The 10,397-nt window shown below is 50.8% G+C and overlaps 2 long non-coding RNA genes across 3 annotated transcripts; one reads left to right on the plus strand and one right to left on the minus strand.

Moving 5' to 3' along the window:
• Nucleotides 1-2,312: 2,312 nt before the first annotated feature.
• Nucleotides 2,313-4,163, minus strand: LOC136299666 (uncharacterized). Its single transcript, XR_010723547.1, has 3 exons — nt 4,145-4,163; nt 3,385-3,839; nt 2,313-2,899 (listed from the first exon to the last, which is right to left on the minus strand). It is a non-coding gene; the product is annotated as an uncharacterized lncRNA (long non-coding RNA).
• A 259-nt stretch (nt 4,164-4,422) lies between these two features.
• Nucleotides 4,423-9,768, plus strand: LOC136299537 (uncharacterized). Of its 2 annotated transcripts, XR_010723517.1 has the most exons (4): nt 4,423-4,501; nt 4,788-4,905; nt 5,739-5,916; nt 7,274-9,768. It is a non-coding gene; the product is annotated as an uncharacterized lncRNA (long non-coding RNA). The 2 variants fall into 2 exon arrangements; XR_010723516.1 differs by lacking the exon at nt 4,423-4,501 and having other exon boundaries at nt 4,517-4,905.
• The last annotated feature ends 629 nt before the right edge of the window (nt 9,769-10,397 follow it).

Below are 10,397 nucleotides of genomic sequence, written 5' to 3' on the forward strand. Positions count from 1 at the left end.
ATCAGGCAAGAAGTTTAAAGCCAGCAAAGGGAAGATCCCCGAGAATGCTCAGTTACCCTTCGTAACACAGGGGCTGAGCAGGTCATGAAGCCCAAAGGGACAAATAGGTTCCAAAAGAAGGGAAGCCAGCTTATGGAGGAGAAGGATGTTGTGTGAAACACAGTGATGTAGAGGAGTGTTCAGCAAAAAAAATCCTGGAGCCAGACTCTGCTGGAAGCTGGGAGACTCCTCAGGGAAAAGTCACTCCAGGGTCATCCTGGGCATCCCACAGTGACCATGGGCAGGGACAGGTGATGAGGGGGATGGATCTGGCTCAGGAGGTCCCTTTTTCCATTCCTATCACATCCTGATGAGAGTTTGGTGGCTGCCCCAGTGCAGGGATTCTCAGTGGGTGTTTCACAGAAGCACCAATTGCAGTAGTGGACAGTGGTGGATTTGGAGTTCTGACAGCAAAGGGAGAAGCTGATCTTTATTCTGTTCAAAGAACTAAAAATATGATCAGCCTTTTAAAAAACTGGGACACGTATTTGTCAACAATTTTTTAGAATTAAAAAATGCACTTTTTAAAATGCATGCTGGTGCCACCTCTGATTCAGCAGTGACATGAACGTATTCCATGGGGTGGAGGGGGTTTTTCCCAGTAATTCCATGTTCTGATACGCTGATCATGAGTCACTGGTCAAGCGTCACTGCCACATGCTCTGAGGACAGGAGCAGCCCCTGACAGTGTCTGCAGTCCCTTGGCTTTGTCCCTCATTCTTCACTCTGTTTGTTGCATCAGAAGTTCCTCCTGACCAGGCTGTTTCACCCTGGAGCAGTCAGGGCTGGTCAGGAGAAAACTTTGTCTTGCATGGACCCATCATATCTTTAATTTTAAGGGTTTGTCACAAAGAATTGGAAAAAAATGTGATGTGTTAGGACACAGAACCCACCAAATCCAAACCCACTTGAAATAATAAAGGGTCGGTCTTGCATGGCAATTTAGTGATCTCTGGCTCTTGGAGGCAACTAAATCTGTCCCAGAGAATTGTCTGTGAGGTTCTCAGCTGCCTGTTGGCCTTGGCTGGGTGAAGCTCCTCGGTTGTAGGGGTGACCCAGTAGCACACGAGCAGAGCCGTGCCCTGCACCTGCCCTGGCTCTGCCCAGACCATCTCACAATCACCTTCCTCCACTGAATGTCCCACCCGGGCCTGCCCAGCTGCAAAACCCATCATGATTTTTATTCTTGGAAGTGAGAACTGAGGTCTGTGGAGATTTGAGCTGATCAGAGCCTGGACCAGAAGCAAGACAGGCTGGTGAGAAGGGAGAAGGAAGACCTGGAGATGTTTAGATGTCCAGGGAGATGCTGCTGCAATCAAGGATTTGATGCTCAAAGTCCAGGCTGGACTGCCTTAGGAAGTTGGTTTTTTCAAGGCCAGGCTGGACGGGGCTTGGAGCAGCCTGGGATAGTGGAAGGTGTCCCTGCCCATGGCAGGGGCTGGGATAAGATGAGCTTTAATGTCCCTGGCCACCCAAACCCTTCTGTGAGTCTATGATTCAACATCCCTGTGGAGCTGAGGTGAATTTTTCACAACCCTCTGCACTTCTGGGACACAAAGACAGAATTTTTCTTTGCCTCAGAACAGGGAAAACATCAGTGGCCAACCTCTGAAAGACGAGAGGCACCAGGAGCAATGGGAAAGCTGCCCGCCTGAGAGCTCTCAGCAGCTTGCAGGGGAAACCTTCTGCGGGTTCACTCAGGGAACGGGGGTCTTGAGTTCTGGCAGAAAAGGGGGGGGAAGGCTGGGACCGCAGGTGGGTGGGGTTGTCGGTGTTCCTCCACCCTCCCCTCTCCCTGTGCTGGAGCTGGGTCAGCTGCCCCCGGGAAGAGGAAAATCCCCGTTCGCTCCCCGAGCGAGGGAGCAGCGCCCGTGCCCAGCCCCGCCCGGCTGCTCCGGCGCTAAATTGAACCGGATTGTGCTTTTCCCACTTTAGTCATTTAGATAAAAGTAACATTTTGTTTGAGAGCAGCAGCAATTATTCCCCGGGGTTTGGGATTAACATAATTAATACTTTCTCCATCTCCAAAGGGCCCCCCCCGCGCCCTCGCTCCTGCTGCAATCAGAGCCTCGGCTTTCGGTGACGCTGGAGCCGAGAGTGTTCCCCAAAAAGGTACACGAGTCCTTCTGAGGGAGCCTGGAGTGTGCTTGGGAAGGAGCATCTCGGAATAAAAAGGAAAAGAGAGCCGTATCACCCTGCATTAGTGTCTGCAGCACATGAAAAGCCTGTCACTCCACCACCCAGGGAACTAATGAAGATCCCAATTATGCAGCAATAAAATATACATACGCACTACACAGGGCCTTATACATTTTTAATTTTTTTTTTTCCTGAGCCAAATGCAGAGAGAAAATTCTCATTAGCGGTTTTGTCATTTTTAAATAAAAAGGTACGTGGTTTCAGGAAACACTGGCAGAGCATCCCCAGCAGCGCTGCGCAGGCACAGTCTGGGCATCCGGCCACTGTCCCAGCTCTGTCCCCATCCCTGCCCTGCCTGCAGCTCCCTGATTCCCTGAGATCCTGGGAGGAGGAAATCACACCTTTTAGCAATGATCCCAGTGATTCCCACAGTCCCCACAGCCCAGCCAGGCCATCCCCTCTTGAGCCTCCTCACTCTGAGGGAGCCTTGTGCTGCTTCCATCACCTTGGCATTGCAGGGGAATGTTTTCCTTTGGAGCTCAGGGCGTCTGGGGGGACACAGCCCATCTTGGAAGGTGACGGCAGGACAGCAATGGGTGACAAGCCACTAGCTGCACCCTCCAGCTTGGGTTGGCTTCTCCTTCCTCATTACCAAAGCTGAAGGAGGAGCAGTGGTGGTCCAGCCCAACTCCAGTCCCACCAGGGAAGAATCAGGCGTTGCCTGATGAGAGCAGGGAAAGAACAGGAAAAGAACAGAATGGAGTTTCAGCAGCAGAACCAGCACATTCCAGCAGAAATCACAGAATCATGGGGGAGTTGGGGTTGGAAGGGACTTTCAAAGGGCATCTGGTCCAACCGCCCTGCAGTGAGCAGGGACATCCTCAACCTCTGGTTTCTGCCTGGATCAGAGCCCTGGTGATACCAGGGACTGGAGAATGGTGTCCCTATTCCAACATCCTCAGGAAAGGGTGTTTGCAAGCAACACAAGTGGAAACCTTCCAGCTTTCCTGCCCTGGGTGTCCCAGGAACACCGAGCCTGCATGGCAGAGCCCCACACTCATCCTCCCTGAAAAATCACAGCCCAGCTCTGTCCTGCTGGTCCCATGCTCTGATGGCATGTGGGTGAATGATGCCCATCCTCAGCCCCACACCACTCCCTGCCCTTGGGGACAGGGACAAGACCCCACCCCAGCCCTGTGACAGCACCTGCAGCACAGCTGGGCTCTCACACAGTTCAGCTGCATCTTCATGAACTTCCAGAATAAATCAGAATTGGTTTTTCCTGTGGTCCTCAGGACATTTAAACCTGGCTGTTGTCCACAGTAACAATATCCTACACACACTGCCAGCCCTCCCAACCTTCCAATGCTGCTCCCAGCTGGGAAGGGATCAGAGCTACTCAACAAAACCAACTTTGAGAGCTTCTCAACATTAGCTTAGCAATGTATCTCCCTTAACTGCATCCAAAGAAATGAGAGGCCTGTTTGAGAGTTGGTTTGCCAAAAAGTGGATATAAAAGCACCCATCTGAAGCAGCAACTCAACTCGGAAAGTTTCTGAAAAAAATGCTCAAGACCTGGCAAGGTTTTAAGTGATTCAGAGCAATGTTTTAAAACGGAGCTGTCAGGAACCTGAAGCGTAAAGCAGTTCTGTCAGTTCCTCCTGTAATAAAAATAAATGACCATTTGTTGCTTTCTGAACTCTAATATGCAGATGAGTGAATATATTATGCAATGTCCAATATCCTAAACTCCATCTTCATTTAAATTTTAAAGTCACCGTAATGTGGTGCATAAATATAAGAGTAAAAAAGTAACACCTGATGGTAGCGTGTTGCTGAAAAGTTCCCAAGCATGCAAAAAGCCCAGAAATTGTTATTTTGATATTAATCAGTGAGGAGGCTCTGAGCACAGCAGAGCTGTGACAGACACTGGATCATTATCACCCAACACAGCCGGAGCTCTCACCTACTGTGGAACTGTTGGGAGGCAGGGAGGGAGAGGGGAGAGGAAGCCATCATTTTTCTAGTTACAGACCAAGGACAAGGTGTTGAAGAAAAGTTTTCTGGGTCAAATTCACCCTCCTGCAGCTGAGATGAGGGAGAACCTCGGTTGTGGCTAAGAGGGTGCAGGTGATGTACAAGTCTCCCAGGGATTCCCTCACCTGGGATTGAGGGACACACCTGGAACCTGGGGATTGTTCTGCTGTTTCCTGCTCTGCTGAGTCCCTGCAGGCAGCTGACGTGGGCCCCTCTCTGTTCTCCTCCTCCATTGACTCAGGTGCTTTAAAGCTCCTCGAGCCCTGAGGAGAATGGAATGGCTCAGGTAAAGCAGACCAGGGTCTCTGGTTTAATGTTTTCCCTCTCCAAGTCACAAAGTTCATCTGGAAGTCCCAGCGTATACCTGGCTGCCTTCCTAATTAATGTTATCTTAACCGCTAGGCCAGTTTTAAATTGCAAGCTGGACTGGAATAAAAAGCGAGGAAAGTTTAATTAATTGGTTAATTAATTATTTTCCCTTCTTTTAATAAGGAGATAATATTCACAGAGACAAACAGGGCCACAGATAGATCCTGTGGCTGGCTCACTGCAGTGCTGTTCCTCATTGCCAGGAGCTGCCCTGGGCTGCTGAGCCCTTGGAATCTGAGGTTTTTCTCCAGGTTTCTTCTCCTTGATCCTCCTGCTGCCTGAAGGAAGTGCTTCTGAGCTATGAGAGTGCTCCTGAATTGGGTAAGGGGTGTCAGAGGGCCAGCACTGACAGAAAGTTTGGGAGAAAACAATCCCAGGGTAAAAAAATAACCTTTTGCGTTTTTGGGGTTTTTTTTCTTGATTGTCTTTCAAAATCCTGCAAGCACTCGGGGCTCCTGGTAAAAATGTTGATGTATTGGGCACAAGGTTGTCTGGGGGGTCTATTAACTCACTCCTTTGCAGAAATTAATGCTCCAGAGCAGCATTTTGGGTGAGGTGTCCCCCAGGAATTCCACCAGCAGGGAATTCCTGGGGGACTGTGATGGGCTGTGGCACCAAGTGATGGTCAGTGAACCCTTGGGAGATTCTGCCTAGCTTGAAAACCCCAAAACCCCAGATTTTATCAAGGGATGAAGTTGTGGAGCTGTCCTGCAGCCAGCCCAGCTATCCAAAAAGATATTTAGAAGTCAAAATATTTGCAACACTGATACGTGGAGGCTGAACCTGACAGATTTGGAAATAGAATTTTGGGGGGAGGGTTTATTTTCCGTCCCAGGTGACTCCTCAGCTCCAGCTTCTGCAGCAATGGGATTTTTCACATGGAGACCTACAGTAAGTAATTTGATTAACATTTCCTGGTGACAGTGACTCTAAATTGTGAGATGCTCATGATTAGGGGCAAGTGTTCCTGACTTGTGTTTGCTGGGAGGATGACCTGGGACAGGGGTGGACCCCAGGGGAGTATTTCAGCAGTGCCAACAGAGCAGAGAAGCTCCTCTGCTTCTCAACTTGCTTAAAAGTCCCAGCAAAGTGCCCCAGCCAAACCCCACCTGGCTGAGTTGTTTTTTCCTGTGTGCCCCACTGCGCCTCCACAGCTGGAACCCGCTGGTGCCACCTCACTGCTCGCCCCGGAGCCAGCTTGGACTATTCCACCTCAGCTGCTGCCTCTCAGCTCCTTACAGCAGCGACTGAGCAACGCAGAGCATCATGAGCCTTTTATCTGGAAATACACCTGTCTCAGGAATTTACCTGCGCTTTCCCTCTGTTCCTCTGGTAAGAAATTAATGTGTCTGTCAACAAGTGCCCTTCCATTAAACCGGCACTTGTTTATTTTAAAATAAAAGTAAGCTGCCACACCGAGCATAAAAACATGCAACGCTTTATGTGGGAATCTGAAAGAATATTATATTAACATGCACATTTCTTTGCTTCTTTTCTGAATCCCATGAGACTCTCTTCCAGGGAATTTCAGCTGGCAACTGCTTTCTTCCGCATTAATGTGAATCAAACCTTTTCAACTATAAAAGTTTCTTCTGGTAATACACAACCCTTGAGTGAAGCTTGCCTTAAAATAAACAGTAAAGCAGTTCCTTGGCCCGCCTCATCCAGAGCCTGGGGCTGCACACCCAGGCAGGGCCAGGGAAATGTGCCTGAGCACAGCATCCTGAGCTGATGGAGATCCCCAACCGCGGGAGCGGCCCAGAGCACAGGGGAGGATCCCACCCACCCCAGCACTTCTTTTCCTCCCACTCTGGGCTGAGCTGGCCGTGGGACAAATCCCAGGCTCTCAGCACAATCCACCTGTCCGCGGTGCTGTCGTGGAATTGGACAGGGACCATCCATCCCTGTCGGATGTCGGATCCACACTCTGGTTTCAGCCGCAGTGCGTGTGGAGCTGGACCGGGGACATCCCACACTGGGGGTGTAAATCCTGCCGCTCTGATGGTCCTGCCGGGGCTCTGCAGGACAAACACCCCAGGGCTCTTGCACACAGGGTGGCTCGAAAGACCTCCCAGGCCGCTGCTTCTTTTGCTGTGAAGGCCCAGGGCCTTATCCCCAAGGCAGCCATGACTCAACCCTGGAGGGACTGAGGCAAATGGGGAAAGATAAGCTTTTAGATCACGGTGAGGAAAATCTCCCTCCCATGGGCCTTCACAGACACGTTAATATTTCCTAGGTTTCGTTCTTTCATTGGTTTGTTAAGTTTACGTCCCCCTGTTACCATATATGCACACCAGCCAGAATGTTCTCCCTTCCCTTGGACCCCCCGGGGTTATTTTTGCTGCAGTACACACCCCTGTGACCCCATTAGTCCCCCCAGTTCCTGGCCACCCCTCTGCACCATGTTTCCCTAGCCCTATTGGACCCTGATCCTCAGAAACGTCCCTTTTATCTGGTATATAACCTTGGATCCTTGGCCCCATTTTGGCTCTGGTCCCTGGAACATGTTTGAGGCTGTACCCACGATGCAGACACTAAAGAGCACTGGGATTTCCAGCCAGGACCCCGTCCCCTCGCTCCAGGGTCAGCTCTTTATGAGCAGAGTGCACCAGGCCCCGAGGCGCCGGTTGCTCGCAGGGACACGCAGTTGCACGATGCTACAATTTTCATTTTATTCTTTTCTCCACAGAGTAAAATATCAACTTTATACTGATACTCTGCCCCGTCCCCTCTCCAGGCCACAGCCTCCAAAGGCTCCTCCTGTGCAAATCCAACTCAAGTTGAAGCAGAGGCAGGCGGGGCCTCCGTGGATCTCCTTGGAGCGGGAAACAGCGGCTTGTCAGGGAAAAGCTGTTCTGGGGCTCAGCCCACGAGGCTGCTGCAATTAAAACTCCTCTCTGGGATTGTGGCTGACCCTCCCCTTTATCCACACTCGGATGTCAAATGTCAAACTGTCTCCCCAGCTCGGGCAGAGCGGGGCTGACGAGGCGGCGGCAGCGGGAGCTGCGCGCTCTGTGGGGACAGCTGGCATTCAGCGTAATTGTTTATGAGACACAACTTGCCAGCAGCAGCAGCAGCAGCAGCAGGCCAAATTGGAGAGAACTAATGGCTAAATATTGGGGAATTATCTGGCTGGAGCAGCACGGCCCAGCCTGGTTAATTAGGAGCTTTCAATGAATATAGAATTGCTGTTAATTTTAACCCACCGTGCCTTCCCCAAGGCGAAATAGGGGGAGTATCAGTATTATGTGATTTGGTAAAGGGTGGAAGGGAATGTTTAATAATGGTGGATTTGCTTCTTTATCTTAAGTGCCTCCCCATTCATGTAGCAGACACACCCCCACTGCAGCCAGACAGCCGAGCTGGGGGCAGCACACACCCCCAGGATCTGCCCTCGGTGCCTTCCCAGTGCAGAATTCTTTCCATGGAGGGCATTCCAGAGCCTGCCCATTGCAGAAGGAGCATCACTGCCCCCCAGCCCCATCCCAGTGCCCCCCAGCCCCATCCCAGTGCCCCCCAGCCCCATCCCAGTGCCCCCCAGCTCCATCCCAGTGCCCCCCAGCCCCATCCCAGTGCCCCCCAGTCCCTGCAGTGCAGCCCAATTCTCCCCAGAGAGCAGGGGCCGGAGCTGGGATGAGGATGGTCCAGATCCCAGGGACTGCTGCCAGTGCTCTGGGCGGGCAGGACAGGCAGGGGACATCTCCCGGGGCCTGAGGCAAGGGGGCTGCCCTGGAGATGAGGGGACAGGAGAGTCCAGGAGCACTGAGGGGGCTGGGATCCATCAGAGAAGGTGTTTTGGGGTAGGACAGGGCCGTGGTGAAGGGGGATAAGCCAGGGTGGAGGATGGGGCTCTGCCCAGGGGCTGACCTTGCTGGAGGACACTCCCTGACCCCGGACAATCCATTCAGGGTCTGGCACATGGGCACCGGCTGCTGTCACCGCCTTGTACCGGGGAGTGGCACTTTTGTGCGGTGTCACAGGTGAGCAGAGCTTATCCCTTGGTGCCCAGGGGTTCACATCCCTGCTGCTCCCTGCTCATGGAGCAGGCGGTGCCACGGTGCAGGGAGGCCTCGTGCTGGCTGCTCTTCCACAGCATGCTCCCCCTCACCACTGAAACCCCTTTGGATTTTGCCTTCCTTGGTTTAGACCTTAATGAAACATCTGGGGAGGCTGAGTTGGCTCCTGAAGGAGTCTGCTTTATCCCAAATCCATGGTTTCCTTCAAACACAAGTGCTGCAATGCAGAGGAACTCAAGGGATGTGACGACAAAGACACCAAAAAGCATCTTGTTTGTGTCAGAGAGGGGAAGCTGTGACACTGCAGATGCTGCTGGGTCACTCCAGCAGTCACATAAACACTGGCTGAAGGATGATGAGGAGCCCACCAAGCCTCTGCAGCTCCTTCTGAGGCCTTCTGGACTTGTGTGTGACCCGCTCAGCCCCACATCACGTTTGTGTGGCACCTTGGGGACAATTCATGTCAGGTTCTCCCAGCTGGTTCAAGGTGAGGACAATTCCACCCTTGGATACTGTGTTCAGCACTAAGCCACAAATGGGCCCAGCTCCCCAGGAGCAGGTGACTGCAGTGAGAGTAAAACCATCTCCAGATATCCTAAGTAAGAATCCCCCACCACCCGGAATTCCATTCTCTCAACAGGCCAGATGAAATCAGTCTGGATTTTGGATCTCCATTCAAGCTTTCAGCAAGGTTTGGGACACGTTTTGGTGAGACAAACCTGGACTCAGCATTCTCTCTATATCAGCACTGATTTGGGCAATCAGGTTTATACCTTGGCCACTGCTCCCACTCCAGGCTGTGATATCTTGAATTTCAATGCTCCCAAATGCACCCAGTGCTCCTGAACTGCAGCTTTGATGCCTCTGAAGCGGCCTGGGGGACAGTGACTCCAATACCAGAGAGGGGAGTGCACCAGGGCAGCGCCACTGAGGGTGACACTGGCTGCTTGCTCTCTTAACTCAGCCATGGGATTTCCAAATGCTCAGGAAAATTCTCCAAGTCACTCAGCACATCCATCCTTCACTGAACCACCCTTTAGAGTAGTTTGCCTTAAAATAAACACTAAAGCACACTTCACTTTTCTGAGCACCTTCTTTCCATAATTCAGGGGAGCTGACCTGAAATTTCGTGGAAGGAAAGCTTTTTCTGCAGCAGTAACTTTTCTTACTTCTTTTGAACTTGAATTTATTCCATATTTCAAAATCTGAATGCTCCTACGTCTAGAACATTCATACAGACAACAGGAAATTGAGTGTTGCAATGAACAGCACTTTCCATATTATTTGTGGCAAAATATTTTTAGTGCGTTTACGGGAAATTTCAAAACATGTCTGGTAGGACATCACTTGGCTCCTGGATCTGCTCAATAAAGTACTGGATCTGAAATAAAGTACTCTGGGTTTATTAATAGCCATGAAAATTCTTACCAGGCATTAATAAGTAGGAGAAAAATCTTTTCTCTCTTTTTTCCCCCTCCGAGGAAATAAATGATTATGTCAGAATGTAGAGGAATTTAGGAGCTAAAAATGCAGAAAGGTCTTGGTGGGGTTTATGAAAACACCTGAGCACAACATAAACCTTTGCTCCCCCTTGAAGAGCTGGTGCAGCGGTACAGCCACATTTCATACAATTTGTACAACGTTATCTTTCTTCTCAAACATTTAAAATCCCGTGACGCTGTTTGGAAAGCTCACTCAGGGATGTGTCATTTTAGCTTTTCATCAAGCTGCCACACATGGATTTGTTAGTACACATTTTAAACCAGGCAAGCATTCCGTATTCACCTGGCATTGCTT

Source organism: Chamaea fasciata, unplaced genomic scaffold (assembly GCF_029207755.1).
Source record: "Chamaea fasciata isolate MVZ Bird 193981 ecotype frontalis unplaced genomic scaffold, bChaFas1.0.hap1 SCAF_20, whole genome shotgun sequence".
Taxonomy (NCBI): Eukaryota; Metazoa; Chordata; class Aves; order Passeriformes; family Sylviidae; genus Chamaea; species Chamaea fasciata.